We start from the raw sequence: 17,495 nt of genomic DNA on the forward strand, positions 1-17,495 counted from the left end.
GCAGTGCGGGGGCTGGTCTGTGGGAGCGAGGCAGCAGAACTACTTGAGAGGCTGTTAAAATGGTCTAGGAAATTGATGCCGAGCCTGTGCTACAGGAGAGATGAGGGGGAAGATGATAGGACCTGAAGACCTCTTAGTATAACTTGGTGTAGTGATTCCTTTATAAAAACGGCAGGAGGGCTAAGCTGGCCCTACTTGGGACGCTTTTCTCACAAGCAAACATAAGCCCTGGGGTGCATGTCTGTGCAGTGCTATTGGTGCTCCAAGGAGCACTGGGAGCTGCCCTGCAGCCTCCCCTACTCGATCTTTCAAGAAGAGTGGGGTCAAGGTGGTGGAATCAATAAGTGTGGCTCTTCCTCCTGCAGATAGGCCCCTTGATCTTCACACATTACAAACCCATGAAGGAGTTCTTTGTTGTAGCGGCTACATTTCTCCATATTTGACTCCAGAGCTGACTTGCTGTAACAAATTATCCCTGTTTTCTTTTCCTCCTTTCTTTTTTTTTTTTTTTTTTTTTTTTTTAGTCTCTGCCCAGGTTCCAGGCCAGGCTCACTGATAACCAGGGATTCAACATCTGCTTCTCTAAAACATGCCCAGAAGCAAGGCCTTGCCCCCTGCAGTCCCAGGCAGTCAGGCCATGGGTGCGCACACACTCCTGGTCTGGGCGTGGCCATGCTGTCTGGTGCTGCTTTTTGAGACTTACTTTCTGGACTTGAATTATTCCTCCTTCTTATAATTTAATCCTTTCTTTTTTTTTTTTTTTAAGAGAGAGTGAGAGAGGAGAGAGAGAGAGAGAGAGAGAGAGAGAATTTTTAATATTTATTTTTTAGTTCTTGGCGGACACAACATCTTTGTTGGTATGTGGTGCTGAGGATCGAACCTGGGCCGCACGCATGCCAGGCGAGCGCGCTACCGCTTGAGCCACATCCCCAGCCCCATAATTTAATCCTTTCCAAGTTTTGATGAAAATCCTTTTGCCTCTAAGTAAATACATTCTTACCCACCTTGCTGAAGTGTTCCTCTGTGTGCCTAATGGGGGGTTTATCATCACAGTCTCTTAAGCCTTGGTCCAGATGCCAGTGATGTTTCCTGAGTCCTGTGAAGTGAAACGCTGTACCTTCTGTATATCAGATGCTCACCTCCCACCTCTCCTCTCCCTTCCAGAGGTCCCTGTGATAGAGGGAAGACAGGAGCAGCTGTATTGGAGAGCTTCCTGTGTGCTGGGCACCCTTCACATGTGTTCTGTCTAGTTGCTACAAGTCTGCAGCAGTGAGGATTACTTTCTTTCTTCCCTCCCTCCCTCCCTCCCTCCTTCCTTCCTTCCTTCCTTCCTTCCTTGACAGACGAGGAAGCTGAGGCTGGGCAATGCAGTAGAGCTGAGTAGTTAACAGTATGGACTTAGAGCTGAGCAGACCCAGGTTGAGTCCCAACTAGCTGTGGCTCTTGGGAATGCCACTTAATCTCTTTAACTTTCTTTTTCCAGATCTAGAAAGTGGAGATAATAGAGAGAGAGTTTATAGAGCTGCTGTGAAAATTAAATGAAAGCATATGCTATTTTGTAAGTACCTAAGTGCTTGATTACTGTGTGTTAGACATCATGCTGTCAGTAAATAACAGCATATTGCAGATACAGTTGTCATTGTCATTGTCGTTATCATCACCATCACTGTCTCTGGGCCACATGGCTAGGATTTAGGTGGAGCCCTGCCTGGTTCCAAAGCCTGTATTCTTTTTCCTGTCTCATACTGTTGCTCACAAGTTCCTCTTGCCTAAGATTCTCTGGTCCCCAAGTTGGCTCCCTGTTCTTTTCTGATCAAGCTATTTTTCCCTCTCAAGGCTACCAGCTCAAGCTAAAGCCCAGCAGTTTCTCAGTTCCCTTTAGCTAAATGCCTCTTTTCATTCTCTGGCTGAGCAGTTTCCAGTTGCTAACTATCTGCGCAAGAGCTTTGACCATTTTCTCTGTCAACACCAACTTGTTTACAGTCAAAGCCAGGGGTCTTCCTGTGTAGCTGTGTAGCTGACACCCTAAATAAAACAGGAACAGCAGCAGAAAGGGTTGGTAGATGCTTCTAGTCTTTGGGGGTCACAGATCTCTGTGAGTCTGGAGAAATTTATAGACCCTCTCCCCAGGAAAAATGCACATGACAAATACTCACAAGCCCAACCCTTGTCATGAAATATTTACCCTGAAATTCCCCCCAGGGATCACAGATGAAAATTTCTGATCCTGAAGGTTAGGTTATGTGCCCTTTTGTCCTCATGCTGCTTCTCATTCGCAATCATGCAGCACTTCACATTTCTGCAGGATGCTGGTAGCTGAGGGCTGTCGGATATCCCAGTAGCATTTAGAAATACCCGTTTGATTGATAATATTTTCCATTTGCATTTATTTCTCATATTTGAGAAATGTATTCACACAGTAGAAGTTTCCTGGCCATTTGGATGAGATGCACCTGCTGACTTGCACATAAACTTAAGCCATAGCCTGCATCTACCAGAGAGATGGAATAGAGATTTTTGGCCCCAAACATCAGACTGAAAGGACTGTTATTTGGATTTATAGATTATAAAGGGGGATAAACTTAGCTTCCACAGAATTTAATGTTCTCAATTCAGGTAAATATAAATATCTGCTTTCTAATTTATACATTTTTGAAATCTTAATTTTAAAAAGAGTATGCTGTTTCTCTCTCTCTCTTTTGTACCAGGGATTGAACCCTGGGGGGTGCTTAACCATATTCCCAGTCCTTTTTTGTTTGTTGGTTATTTTGAGCTAAATTGCTTAAGGCGTTGCTAAGTTGCTGAAGCTGCCTTTGAACTTGCAATCCTCCTGCCTCAGCCTCCCAAGCTGCTGGGATTACAGGTGTGCACCACCATACCCTGCCCTCCCTCCCTTCCTTCCTTCCTTCCATTCTTCCAGTTTTCAAGGTATAGGTTTTGGAGAATACAGATTCCAAGCACCTTAATTCCTCAATCTCAAACTTGTTCATAGGTCTCTCCTTAGAACCTTTCCCGTTGAACCATGGAATACACCTGCTTTTTCTAACAGTGACAGCAATAACAAATGTTACTGCCCCATAAAAGAAGGCCCCAGAATCCTTTCTCCTGCTCTGCTAGGGTGCCAGTGCTTTCCATAAGAGATGGGGCTGGATTTTTATTGTAGAAACTGAATATTTTGTATAAAATAGATCATTTGATACAAAGCTCTTTATTTCTTTATTATTATTTATTTGGTGCTGGGGGTTGAACCCAGGGATGCTTTACCACTGAGTCACCTCCTCAGCCCTTTCTATTTTTTATTTTGAAACAGGGTCTCGCTAAGTCGCTTAGGGCCTCACTAAGTTAGTGAGGCTAGCCTTACTATCCTCTTGCCTCAGCCTTCTGAATTGCTGGGATTACAGACGTGTGCTACTGTATCTGACTACAAAGCTCTTCATGATGAACAAATTTTCCTCCAAAGGTTTTCTTCTTTGCCTTTTCTGAATTATAAGAGCAATGGATGCTCATTACAAAGCCAGGATTAATACTCTTAATGTCTAGTTTAAATTCCAGCTTCATCAGTTATTAGATGCCCAGTGCTGGGTAAAATACACACCCTTTCCGAGCCCTGATTTTTCTCATAAGATGGGAGTTCCAATAGTTTCACCTCACAGCATATCAGTGAGGTGGAGGGAGCATGTCTGTACATTGCTCCAGAGGTCTGGCATGGATGAGTTTCTTCATGGGCACCTACTGAGCACCTGCTAAGAGCCAGAGACTGTTTCAGTGGCTCTGGAAATAAGTCAAGAACAAGACAGAATTTCTGTTCTTCTGATGCTCACATTCTAATCAGAGCAGACCCAAGTGCACGAGATCATGTCAGTAATCAAGGAATTAAAGTCAAGGGTAATATAGGAGTCATAGGAAACACCACTTTAGATTGGTAAGCCAGGAGGGACCTGTCTGAAGAGGATCAATGCTTTGTCCCCCTCCCCATTTCAAGTATTCCAGGTCTCCTGCTTTTAAAAATGCTGCCCAAGTATCTTGGTCCCAGTTTTGATTTTGGAAAATCTGACTCCACAATACACATAAGTTCTCTTTTGGGGGGTAGTTATTCACTAAGGGGCTTCCCATTCAGAGTTGAGTTCTTGAAGTGTGTCACGTCTCAGGGCCTGTGAAGATCTTGAGTGCTCCTCTTGGACTACTCACCCAGCAAGCCAACAGTGAATGAAGAGCCTCCTATTGGGAGGGAGAGTGATTTGTTTCTAGCCAGGGCCCATTTTGCTCAATGCTGCTTTGAGCATTCTGGTTACTAAGGAGCTGGAGTGATTTCTCTCTCAGTTCGAATGTGGCATGCTGCAATCTCCTGATTATCTGCTTGAAGTTCTTTAAGGGTTTGTTGAGGCTACACAAAAGCTGGGTGGATGGGCAGTCTCAACTTGTGCACTGGTATTTGATCCTAAGAGCTGTAAACCCAACACCCAATGCCAACCACATTTCCCCTATTGAGGTGTGGTAAGGACTTTTAAACAGCCATTTCAGCCTGCTGCTTTGAGCAGCAGTAACCCAAGCTGTTTTGTGCAAAAGCTATTTAGAAGGGCAGGCTGCATCCAACTCACCTATCATGTCGATAGTTGACCTACTTTTGTTTGACCTTGATTTGTGCAACACAATTAGAGAAGCTGGTCATAAATGCACTTCTACCAGATTTTAGTTCAACATGTGACAGCCCGAGATCTTAAACACACACATGACCCAGACAGATGGACAAGGTGGTTAGTTTTTCACTAACCTCTGAATTGTAATTCTATCACAAGGAAAAGCCTTAATTTCAAGAACATGGGACAATTATTTGAGACTAGATACGATGCCAAAGCAGCAGGCCTTGGTTCCTTGCTACAGGGCAGCTTAATCAGGAAGTGGCCTAGATGGCTGCCTTTCAAGTAGGTCCTTGCAGTAGCTTGGCAACAGGCACAGGGTCATAATTGGAAGAATTTGGCTCTGAGTGTCTGTGGGTGTTTACAGTGCACTATAGGGCAAGGCTTCTCTTATTTATAGAATATTTTGAGCAACAAGCGGCAGAAGGCTGAAAAGCCACTAAATCTCGATTTATTTTTAACAAATTCCATTTTTCCCCTCATCCCAGAAGGAGGACTGAGTTATTAAAAAACAGTAAAAAATACATCATTGCAGAGCATGCCATATCTAATTATGGGGTTGCCAACGTCGGCCTGTAGCCACATTTTAAGGGCTTTGTAAATCAGCCATCCATTCAATCTGCGAACTTATATGACTCCTATTCTTCATTTAGATGTAGAACAAAATCATTGGCAAGTAAGGGCTGATCAGAAAAAGTTCTTCCCATCTAAATTAGGAGATGGAAGGTATAAATATAGAATAGTGTACTTATGTTCTCAAAGGGAGATAAAATCATTCTTCATTGTCCATTACGCTTAGCTGCACAAACATGCATCCTGGAGCATTGAATACCCACTTTAGGATTCTCACTCATCGCAATGGCGGATCTGTGCCACCCACAGGAGCAGTGTTGTGCTGTCTCGCTGAGCCCAGCCCTGAGTTATTACTCCTGTAGTCAGGAAAAGGCATGAATTTGTGCATTATGCCTGTGTTCTTGTGGTGCATTAGAGCTGGATTAGACTACCGAGGCCTGTGGTTCAACTCTACCTTACTAAAAGTGGGAAGCTGAGTTTCAGAGATGGGAATATTGCCCAGGGTCTCACGGGGAGTCACTGTGAGGTCGTTTTGGAACAGTGGTCTGTGTTTTCCCTGTGTCCTTGGGAAACAGTGGATTAAACAGATCTTATTTCTACACTTTAGGGGTCCATGGACTCAGAAGACATAGACACTGAGATGGTCCAATAGTGGCCATACCAAAAGTAAACCAAGTTATATGTGTTCAACAGGTTCCTTAAGTGGTAGAGAGGGTGGGAATGGGGAATTTTGTAATCTGTGTGTTGGATACCAAGGCAAAGGTGACATTGGTTGATCTCTGGTCCACTTGGAGAAGTTTTACAGTTGCTATTAAGGTCCCTGGTGGGAAAAGGTGCAAAATGTTTGCTGAGTTGGAGGAGGAAGGGAAGTATGGTACGGCAAGTGGTGGGTGGCAGTGAAAATGAGCTGTGGGACTGGATTGTTGAGGGGATTTCCTAGGAAATCAGAAGGGAGGAAAGAACTGGGGCTCAGGCCAGGGGCTGGCAGCCTGAGTTCTGTGGAATGCACTGCCCCTTACTGGGATAGTATGGAGGTGGCCTGAGTGATCCTGGTGGCCTTGTTTCTGACTCTGGCAGCCAGTGCTACATGTTAGAGCCGGCATATGAGGTAGAACCTATGTCCCTTTTTTTGCCCTGGGCTATATGTGGTCAAGTTCCCTGGGCCAGAGGGGCTTTGGGTTCTCATTCTCCTCCTGGGGTTTGGAGGGGCAGACTGATCTCAGGAAACCTTCATGGGGGAGGATGGACTGTGGAATCACCGCCTGGTGGTGCTGGAGACCAGTGGTTTTGGAGGATGTGAGTAGGCCAGGCAGGGGCTGGTCTGGGTCTAAACTAAGGCTATAGCAGTCAGCCGGGAGAGGAGTCAGTGGGAGAGGAATGCTTGCAGGAGAGGAAGAAACAGTGGGATTTGGCTATAGACAGCCAGGCAAACCGAGTGAAGGACAGTGACATGCTGGGACATGAATTGCCACTGCAGAGGAGGTAGAAGGTGGGGATGGAGGAACTGGCACAGTGGCCGATCCAGCAGCTTGGATCCAAAGCTGGGCTTTTGGATTATTGAGTACATTCTCTCTGAGAAGAGGTGTACTTCTTCCTCAGTGAGATCCTAGCTAGTCTGGGCAGTTGTTCTCAAACCTGTTACCAGGCATTTCCAGATGGCAAATAATTAAATGAGTACACAGAATATCCCCAAGGCCATCTCCATGCATGTTTTCCTTCTAATCTTTTGATACTCACAGGCACTTTTGAGTTCTCAGAGTTGAGACTGTATAATTAGCAGGGAAGTATATAGGAAATAGTTGGAAAATAGCTTATGAGCTGTAGTTTGGGAATTAAAGTTTTTTCTTGGTTTCAACAAATGTTTTTTGTTGGTAAAATAGTTTCTATTTTCAAATCTATTTTTGTTTTTTTTTCAGTTTATAAAAGTAACACGATTTCATGATGGAAAATGTCTGCTTGTTGTCCCACCTCTGAACCAATTTTTAGGGAGCAAATTCTCTTTCTCTCTCCCTGCCCCCTACTCCTGGCCTTTTCTCTATGCCCCACTGTCATTTCCTGTGTGCAGCTCAGCCCTAGAGACTTATGTTGGCAAGACCTCGGTCGGGGGTTGTGTCTGTGGTCTGGTGGTAAAGAGGTGGTAAAAGGCCAGAACCCTGATGCTTTGCTGGAGAGGGGTTGGGTTGCCTGTGAACTGGAATGACCCACTGGCTTCCAGCCTGGTCATTTTACACTTGGATTACTGCCATGGCACCCAGCAGGTGCTTGAGAAATGCTTTTGGTTCCTGGAGCCACCACTGCCATCAACAAATGGTATTCTGAGAACATCAAGTAAAAGTCCTGAAGGTTGTGAATGCTAAGACTTGTCCAAAGTCCATCTTCCTCCTTCAGATTGAGCAGCCACACCCTGGATATCAGCACTTTTTTTCTCTCTTTATCAGAGCAATAGAATGGTCCACTGGGAAGGGGTATCAGGGTTACCTCTTTTGGCCAACCTCCAGTGCAAAAAAGGCCATCTGCTTGGTTCACCACAGCAGCCTCCTAACCCTAGCTGGGTACCTGCACACCAGGCATCCCGCTCCCCCTTTATGGACATCTCTGACTCTTAGAAAATCTTTCTTTGTTCTAACCGTATACCTGCCTCTTGGCATATTTCCTCATTGACCTAGTTCTACCCTTTGTGGCCACACAGAGCAAAGGTCTGTAGGCATGGCCCAATTCTACTTCCAAAGTTTGAAAATAGTGCTTCTGGACCCATGTCTCTTTATCTTCTCTACTTGCTTTATCTCCTCCACAGGGCTTATGTTCCCTAGTCCTGCCAATCATTCCTTTTTTAAAAAAAAAAATTTTTTTAAGATGTTGATGGATCTTTATTTTATTCACTTATTTATATGTGGTGCTGAGAATCAAACCCAGTGCCTCACACATGCTACCAAGTGCTCTACCACTGAGCCACAATCCCAGGCCCTGCCAATCATTCATTATATGACATGGAATCAATATAATCTTAATAACAGGGGACATTTGCTGTGTGTTTGCCCTGTGCTAGGTACTATGGTAAGAAGCTTCCTACATGGATTGTCTTCTTTGCTACTCTCAGCCTCCCTATGAGGTGGCTACTGTCATGGTCCTCACTTTATGAGTCAGAACATCAAGACAGGAGCAAGAGGTCAGAGCTCACCAGGAAACACACAGGCAAGAGCAGAGACTTGGGCCCAGGCAGTGCAACCCAGAGCTTGTGCTCTTCACTCTGGTGCTTGAATATGTCACAACCTTTTCTGTGTAGTGCTAAAAATAAGCCCATGCTGCACCAGGGTTGAGCTGGCCCTGCTTTAACTTATTTTGCAAGAAATCATTTGACAGGAGCCTGAGTTGAACCATTTTCCATGAAACCTCTTCAGAGTTTATTTTGACAGAATGGACTACAGGGCAGAGGCCTCTGCACTATAACCAGCAAATGGGCTTATCCTGGCTCTGCCAGGCCCCTCGGGGCTCCTGAAGTGGTGGGATTAGATCAAGGTGACAAATGGCAGGCTATTAATATTTTCTTTTCCTGAACAAGATGCCTGATGCAATAGATTTCTTAAAGTTTCTAGTTGTGGCTTTAGGGCCTGAAAGTAGAGGGAGAGAGGTGCCTACGAATTGCAGAACTAGATTGCTTCTTCAAATACTGAATGCAGAATTCAGTCTCACAGAACCACCCCAACCATAATGGGCAGAAGGATGTGATGAACATCTGCCCTCCAAAGCTGGGATGTAGATGCCAAATGTGTTGGCTCGGGCTAGCCCCCCTGAGAATAGGGAAAGATGATTCCTGACTTCTTCCAAATCAGGGATGCGTGGGCCAGAGGACTGAGAAACTGGGATTAAACAATCTTTCTCTTTGTGAGTTGCTTTTCAGATATATACCCCAGTCACTATTTTCTAGAAATTTAAGTGGTACAGTGAGGGACCTGGTCCCTGAGGTCTGGACCCAGACACTTGGAGAAAAATCACCTTGAAGTAATAGAAAAAGCCCTGGATAAAATCTGCCTCTGTCATTACTGAAATGGGGCCCTGAGCAGTGACCTAACCTCCCTGAAATGTTGTGTCTTTATCTGAGAAAAAAAATGGGGGTGATAATAACTCCAACCTACAAGGTTGATAGAAAGATTAGGTGAGACCCTGCATGGGTGTAAGAGAAAGCACCTGGCACAATGTCTAGCGGTGATAAACATCAATATTAATATAGCAATTTCCTTCTTCCTCCACTATTCCTTCTCCTTTCCTATTCCTGCCTGTCACTGATATACTATAAAGCTTTGGGTAAATATCTTAACCTCTCTGCCTTTTTTGCCTGTAGAAGGCTGACTAAGGCTACTGGTTCTGAGCGAGTATATAGCGCCCTCTACAGGACATCTTTAAAATGTTTGTGGGTAATTGTCACAGTGACCCAGACAGGACTTCTGTACAGGAAAGGATAGGATGCTAGTAGATGTAATGCTTGGGGAACAAAGAACTTTCTATCTACATAATTGCCTAATGTTCAGTTGACATTCATGTTCGTAAAACCCTGTTTGTTGTGATCACAGCCTGAAATCTGACTCTATTTTACACACAGTTTTTGCACGTTTTGTTGTATACTTAATTTTCCAGGTATACAACTACCAAATATATGAGAACCTATTTGTTATAAAAAGGTACAGTATTTCACTGTATCATGAATAATGCCTTCTGGTGGACAATGCCCCAACATTTACATATAATCTTTTTTTAACCAACTTTAATTCGTTTCTTCTTTGTATAGTTAGGGCATTATATTGTTTGGTTTTGAAGTTATAAATGTGGGCAAATTATGTTATTGACCAATTTCATTTTAAGAGAGTGAAAGGCATGTTAAAAATATTCATATGGCATCTTTTGAAAGTATGGGGGAGGGTGTGTGTGTGTGTGTGTGTGCGCGCGCGCGCGCGCGCGCGCGTGCGCATGCATGTGTGTTAGTTTTTAAATTAGCTGGAGGAACCTTAAATCAGACTTGAAATAAAGAGAAATGGTTTTATTTTCCTTAGAGAGATGTTCTTTTACATAAGGATATGTAGTAGATGTCAGAAATTTTAACTGCATCTATTGTCAGAAAAATAAGGTATTCCCTGTCCTTTTTAAAAAACACAAACCTAGAGTCTAAAACAGTTTCGTCTTCAGCTTTTTCATCTTTGTCCTCTGTTCTTTTCATCACTCTGCCTGTACATACATATATTTTAAAAACATCCATGTGTAAATTTTTTTCAGAGAGGTTACTAAACCAGATGAGTTCCCTGCTCTTTCCTAAGTTTGCTTTGGTTGTTTTGCCTGACACTCGGCCTGAGTCAGCCTGGCTCTGAAAGCTGTAAGCAAGCCTGAAAACCAGGCGGCAGTGGGCTTCTCAGGGACCCCCACACCAACTCAAAGGCCAAACCTGGGGGCCAAAATGGGCCTCCCATAGGCTTTCTGCTCCATGCCTGGGCTTCCACCTGTCCACAAGACCCCAAGGACTCTCCAGGAAAACCAGGGGGGTTGGCATCCAGAAGGATCCCCAGGAGGGAGCAGCTGTCATTAGGGAGCTTGCTGCCAGCATGCCTGCACCAAGCAGCAGTGCTTGGCTCCCCTTGCATGGGCATCTTGTGTAGCCAATCATCCAGAACCAATCATAGCACCTAAGGACCAACACATGTTTTGAATAGACATGAGGGTGATGGCACCAGTTGTGAAATGTGGCTTTGGTGGTAATGTGTGTGCAGTCAGTATGAAGTCCCTCAATGCTTTTTTTTTTTAATATTGATTTTTTAGGTGTAGATGGACACAACACAATGCCTTTATTTTTATATGGTGCTGAGAATCGAACCCGGGTCCCGCCTGTGCTAGGCGAGCGCTCTACCGCTGAGCCACAATCCCAGCCCTCAATGCTTCTTTTATTATAAATTTGTCAAGGACTTGGTCTAGAATAGCTGGTGTTTGAAGATTTCCCTGTTCTTTGTTATTCGTGTCTTTTAAAACTGGTTGTCTTTTGTATGATGTTGATATGGTTACAACAAATTTCAATACTTAATAGAGAGGCTTACAGTACTGCTGAGTCCAAAAGTGATACATGCTCATTAGGAAAAGTTTGAAATGAATAGTAAAACCAAAAGATGAAAATCAATACTCATTGTCTCAGCCCTAAAGATAGCTACTGTTAACATTTTGGTTTACTTCCTTATAATCTTTTTTGTTTTTGTTAAATTTTATTACATAAAAAACTCATGTTCACTTTAGAAAAAGATGGAAAATTGAGGCATGGTAATAAAACAACAGTGACCCATTGCACCAATTGGAGACAATAGTCTTATTCTGGTGAATTTTCTCTTTATATTTTTTTCCTATAGGAATATTGTATACATAATCATGTGTCCTTTTTCACCTAACATTTTTTTTCAAGAATATCTCCCATCTTGTCATATATTCTTAAGTATAATTTGAGTGGTCATATAGTATTTCATCTTAATATACCCATAATTTATTTGTAAATCCTTTCTAGGGGAACATTTAGATGTTTTTGATTATCCCCTATTACAGTGTTATAAGAAAATTCCTGTATATTCATTGATAAGTATTTGTCAATATAGGTTAATATAGATAGATAGCTATTAAATAAATACTGTGTAACAGGTGGTAACTTTCACATAATATTTACCTTAATTTTACCCATGAAATTACACTGACAAAAAGGATAAACATTTTTAAAGCTTTTAATAAATAATGCCAAATTTCTTTCAGGAAATTTGTATCAGTTTATGTTCTGATTTACAGTAATTGACCTGCACATTTACTAGACCTTCACTAATATTGATTTTAATCTTTAAAATGTAATATTTGCTAATATGAGCAGTGAAAGTTGCATCTCATTACTTTTTTTTTTTTTTTTTAGGGTATTAGACTCAGGGGCACTTGACCACTGAGTCACATCCCCAGCCCTATTTTGTATGTTATTTAGAGACAGGGTCTCATTGAGTTCCTTAGAGCCTTACTTTTGCTGAGGCTGGCTTTGAGCTCGTGATCCTCCTGCCTCAGCCTCTTGAGCCCCTGGGATTTCAGGTGTGTGCCACCACCCCTGGCTTCATTATTACATTTTGATCATGGTGAGGTTGATCCTGTTGTTGTATACTTCTTTGTCTTTGTGTTTCATCTTTTGGTTATTTCCTGTTCAAATTCTCTGCTTATGTTCCACTGAGCATCTGCCTTGTATTGCTTCATGAGAGGTTTGGGTCTGGATTTGGTTGGAGCTTGTTTTCTTGTAGAAAGGATGTCTCTCCTTCCCCTGTACAGAGCTCTGGAGTCCATCAGACCTGGGTTTCAACCCTGTCTCTCCCCATCATGGGCTGAACAATCGCATGTGGTTCCCTGATCTCTCAGAATTAATTCTTCGAGAACTAAATGAAACATCCCTCACCTGCACAAAATAAAAGCCAGGTGTGTGATTTCTGCTGCTACAGTTTTGGTGTTATTTTTGTTGTGACCGTGCACTGAATATTTTTTCAGAAAAAGATTATCTCACACTGTACAACTAAGGTTTGTTCAGATCCTAAAGCCTGAAAACTTGCCTGCAGTAACCAAAGCTCAGAAAAACGAAGCGAAATCACTTAAGTTTTTATTATTATTATTTCTCATGTAGGAAAAAGATACATGAAAGGAAACAAGCCATTTCCCTTTTATTTAAGAGGAATCTGTAGGACTGTTCCTGGAGTCAGGACACACTCAGACCAACATCTTCGACCTGGGGCACAGGAAGACCCTGAGACACATCACAAGGTGAATCATCTTGCTCACACTGTGCTTGCCAGGGCAGGCCAGTGGACAAGTCCATTTGAGAAAGGGTTTCAGTAGTTCAGGGTGGAAACAGAAAGCATCATCTGGTTAATCTTTAAGTTATTTCCTTAAACACATCTGCCATATCACCAGTGCTCTGGATCATTCATGTGGTTTTAGCTGGTTTTGGCAGCCTGGCACTGTGGGCAGGAGGGATGGGTGTGAGCCTGCCCTGCCCTCTTTGTCCCACTGGGACAATTTTTCTTTTATTTGCTGAGTCACTGAAGCAACAAAGCATGTGTAGAGACACTCGGCTCTGGAGTTGGGCCTACCTGAGTTCCAAACCCTGTTCTGCCCCCTCCCAGCTGTGCCATCTTGGACAAGTTGCTTCACCTCCCTGACTCATGTCGTTTTCTACACAGAGTTAATAACAGTGCATTTCCCAGAAGGCCATTTAAGGATGTAATGAGATATGTCTCGGCTAGCACTGTCCTGGGCACCCGTTTGTTGCCCAGTAAGTGGGAAGTGGTCCAAGTTCTGCAACTGCAAAGGGCCAAGTGTCTCCTGTCCACCTCCACTTGGCAGCAGCACAGTCTGCAGGGTGACCCAGACTTCTCACAGCTGTCTCCACCTAGCACATCCCAAACCAGGGGCTCCTGCTTGGATGGTGGAGGACAAAAAGGCCCCTCTTCCTCCAGCCATCACGCGGGCTTGCTCCCAGTGAGTGGGTGGATTTTTCACTCCCAGAGGCTGTGCAGTTCACAGACTGGGTGTCACCCCCAGGTCTAGACAGTCAGGAAATCCCCATGGTTGTTCCCTCAGCCCACCAGGGCTGCTCAGCCTGACTCCTTACCCCCACATCCCTCCATCAGCACAGCCCCTGCAGGTACATCTGGGATTCAGCCCCTCTCCACTGGTGCTGAGGCTGAGCTGCATCTCCTCATTCTCGACTGTGACAGTTGTCTCCTAACTCATCTGCCCCACCTTCATACACACACACACACACACACACACACACACACACACACACTCACTGTCTCCTCTCACCACAGCAGCAGTCAGACTAAAAACCTGAGTGGGACCAGGTACTCTGCTCAGAGCCCAAGCTGGTCCTCACAGGGCTCTGCCAGGCCCTCCCTGGCCCTGTGACTACTCCTGCCTCCTCAGCTCTCCCTCTCACCTATTGCTGTCCCGGGCCTCGGCCCCACTGCCCTCTGTCTGCAAACACCTGCATCTTCCTCTTGCCTCCTCACACCTTGCCACTTCGGGACCTTTCTGGTTGTCCTTGTCCCGGTCGCCCAGCACTGTCGTTGGTTATTGCCTTGGCTTACCATCCTCACCAGCATGTGTATCAAATGAGGACAAGGACTTTTGTCCCCCCACCCCATCTCCAGTGCAGCCATGGAGAACAGTGCCTGGCACTTGGTTCTCTCAACAAATATTTGTTAAGAGATTAGCGAGTGATCGTGGGCCAGCACGCTAACAGTGTCTTCATTATTACAAAATCGTCTCAAATTGAAATTTGGCTGCCACATGCAGTTTGTGGTGGAAATTTACTCAAATTACCAATCCTTTCACCACAGACCTGGCACTGGGTTGCTTTAAAACTTGGGGGTGGTGGGACACAAGGTACCCCCAGTGCTGCTCAGCCTGTGTGGCTGTTGTCACCCCACAGCCCCCTTTCACTCTGGTGGTGCAGCCCCACCCTGGCAGCAGCTGTCAGCGCTCCCTCCTGTGGGCTCCATCTCCATAGGGAAATCACTGTCCTTTGCTTTCTCCATCTCATCTCCCTGAGCAACCCAAAATTCTGTTATTCATCACCACTGACGTAACTTCCTCATTATCCCAGTCCAGGCTTCCCTAAAGGATATTTCTCTCTCTCTCTCTCTCTCTCTCTCTCTGTAAAACAAAAGAGTTGGGTTGACTAATTCCATTCACCTTTCAAATTGTTAGGAGTCCTCAGAGCTTCCTGCTGCAGAACGCTGGCCTCAGGAGTGTCCTTCAGCCCTCTCCCCAACTCCTCTCCCCAACCTGCCTTGCCAGCTCTTCAATTTTAAGTTCCTCATGCCCCCTGTGGACCCCCTGTCCTCACTATCTGTGAGCTGCTTCCTCCCTAAGTTTCAAGTCTGGATTTGCATCTTTGGCACCAACTCTCCCACAGCCTCCTGCCTCTTCTTTTTAACCAGCATGGGGGCGTCCATTTAGTGACCATGGTTGGCTAAACATGCCAAGCGCTTTTCATCATTCCATCTTCCCAACAACCCATGGAGGGAAAGGTAATTGCGGCTCCTAGAGAGTCACCTGACTTGCCCAGGACACACAGCCATTAAGTGGCAGAGCTCGGATTGGAACCCAGCTGGGATTGCACTGCTCACCACCCCATCCCACTGCTGCTCATGTACCCAGAGTCCTCGAATTCTTTTGTCCATATTGCCCCCTGGTATTCCTGATCTGGGGGGGGGGGAGAATCCACTAGCCTGAGGTGCCAGGAAGGCTACACCCCTAGGCATCCAACCCTGGATCCGCACCTGGGCCCGACCTCACCTGAGGCCCTACTGCTTGGCAGTACCCTCCTATACTTCTTCCTGGCCTGTTCTCAGGGCCTGTCCCCTCTTTATAATTGACCTAGAGGTGAATGCCTTGCAGACGAGACCCTTCAGTATTCCTTTTCTCCACTGCTGAATAGTTTTCCTACTTTCCCCATGTTCTCCGAGGTGTGTGCCTTTCTTCTAAGTCTTGAACCCTCCTTGGTCCACCCACCGCTGCCCACCCTAGCTTATCCGCAGCTCCCACCCAGAAACAGAGCACACTTCAGGGGCCCTCCTAACCTGCTCTCTCTCACACCAGCATCTCCCCTTTGCCACTAAACAACAGCAGTGCATTCTTCTGTTTCCTTTAGAACAAGATACTGGTGTTTTTCAGAATTTTCTTCCACTGAGGCAATAAGTTTTTGGTGAAAAGACTGCTCTTCCCAGAGTCTTTAGGACCAGGTTGTCTTTTCTTACTCTAGCATTTAAAAGCAAAAACAAACAAAAACCAGAAAACAGAGTCAGGCTTATGTGTCTTCAATTAACAGGTCCTAGAGTATGACATGTCAATCCTTTTTGATGTTGAACAGGTTTGTTCCTGTGCACTCTTTGGATGCAGGGGCATGATAAAGCTGAGGGTCAGGAAAAGAGCTTTTGCCTTGTGTGGCTCCTTCCCACTAAGATGGCAGGGCAGAAGGAATGTGGCAGAAATCTCAACCATCCAGCCAAGTCCTATAGCCCCAAATGCAATCATTTGTCTGATGTGATACAGAAATGTGTACGTCTCCTCATGCCAGGCCCTGGCTGGGCACCAGGGTGCAGAAGAGAGTGAGGCCTGACCCCTGCTCAGGAGGGGCTACGCCTGGGATCTGTCTTTGTAGCTTCAGATCCATTGTCATCCTCCAGGTAATGCAGACAAACCCCAGGGCCCAGGCTGGAGGGAAGACTCTTAGAGAAGAGCCCTGATTCCAGATGCCTGGGGAACGGGCTGAGTGTATAAGGTGCTGAGAGGCAGGGGTGACACCTGACCCAAGAGCAAGCATGGGGCAGAGACTCTTCAGAGAAAAGTGGAACAGGAACCCCAGAGCTTGGGCTGTTTCAGAGGAGCCAGTAAAGACATCAGCAGGGAGAGGGAGGCAGGGTCCCAGAAGAGAAGACCTTTAATCCTGAATGGCTTTGCAGAGCTGAGTTCCTTTCAGTGTGCCACATTGATCCCTTGGCCGTTAGATCAAAAAATGTGTGTATGTGTATACTTGGGGAATGAGAAACTTGATTGTCTCTGAATGTCACACTCCATAGTCATCTTTAAAGGTCCAAGAAGCCCTGCAGAAAAGGAACCTGACTATTTAATCCAGTTTTCTCCATACTTAGAAGGCCTCTGCTTCCTCCCCACCCACATATCATTAATTCCCATGGAATTAGTGTTCCAAGGAAGATCTTTGGTAAGCACTGGTTTGAAGAAGTTTGAAATCCCTAGAATTTTGATGGAAGTCATACCACATAGTGGAAAAGTATGGTTTTAATTAAAACCTGGGCTTAAATCCTCAAAATCCTAGAAAATCATCAGTTTTGGTAAAGTTACTTACCTTCTGGGGCTTAGTTTCCTCATCAGTAAAACAGGAGTGATAACATTAGCTATCTTATAAAGCTATTGTGATGGTTAATGAGAGAATCGTAACAGTTCCCATTTACAGAGGGCTTCTCGTAGACTAGACACCGTGCTAAACACTGTTATCTCTCTGTTCACATTACTCGGGGCAGGTAATGTTATCATTCTTATTGTACAGGTCAGAGGCTGGGTGTTGTGCCCAGTGTCACACTGCTGGTACATGTTGGACCTAAGAGTTGAATGCTGGGTGAAGTCAGCATTTGAAACCCAACCATCATCTCCCATCAACACACCCTCAACCACTGTTGGCTAGAACATACAAGCACTAAGTAGTATCATTGCTTGTTTTAG

The 17,495-nt window shown here is 44.9% G+C and overlaps 1 protein-coding gene across 18 annotated transcripts in view; it reads left to right on the forward strand.

The window, feature by feature from the left end:
* Positions 1–17,495, forward strand: part of BMAL1 (basic helix-loop-helix ARNT like 1) — a gene marked incomplete at its 5' end in the record, with an annotated part of 100,961 nt that overhangs the window by 41,971 nt on the left and 41,495 nt on the right. For 2 of the 18 annotated variants that reach the window (XM_081264213.1, XM_081264214.1), the window contains one exon: positions 12,528–12,671. The exons of the other annotated variants lie outside the window; for them this stretch is intronic. The remainder of the gene's footprint in view (positions 1–12,527; positions 12,672–17,495) is intronic. 18 annotated transcript variants of the gene reach the window in all.

Source organism: Spermophilus citellus, assembly GCF_964194105.1.
Source record: "Spermophilus citellus genome assembly, chromosome: 2".
In the NCBI taxonomy this organism is placed as follows: domain Eukaryota; kingdom Metazoa; phylum Chordata; class Mammalia; order Rodentia; family Sciuridae; genus Spermophilus; species Spermophilus citellus.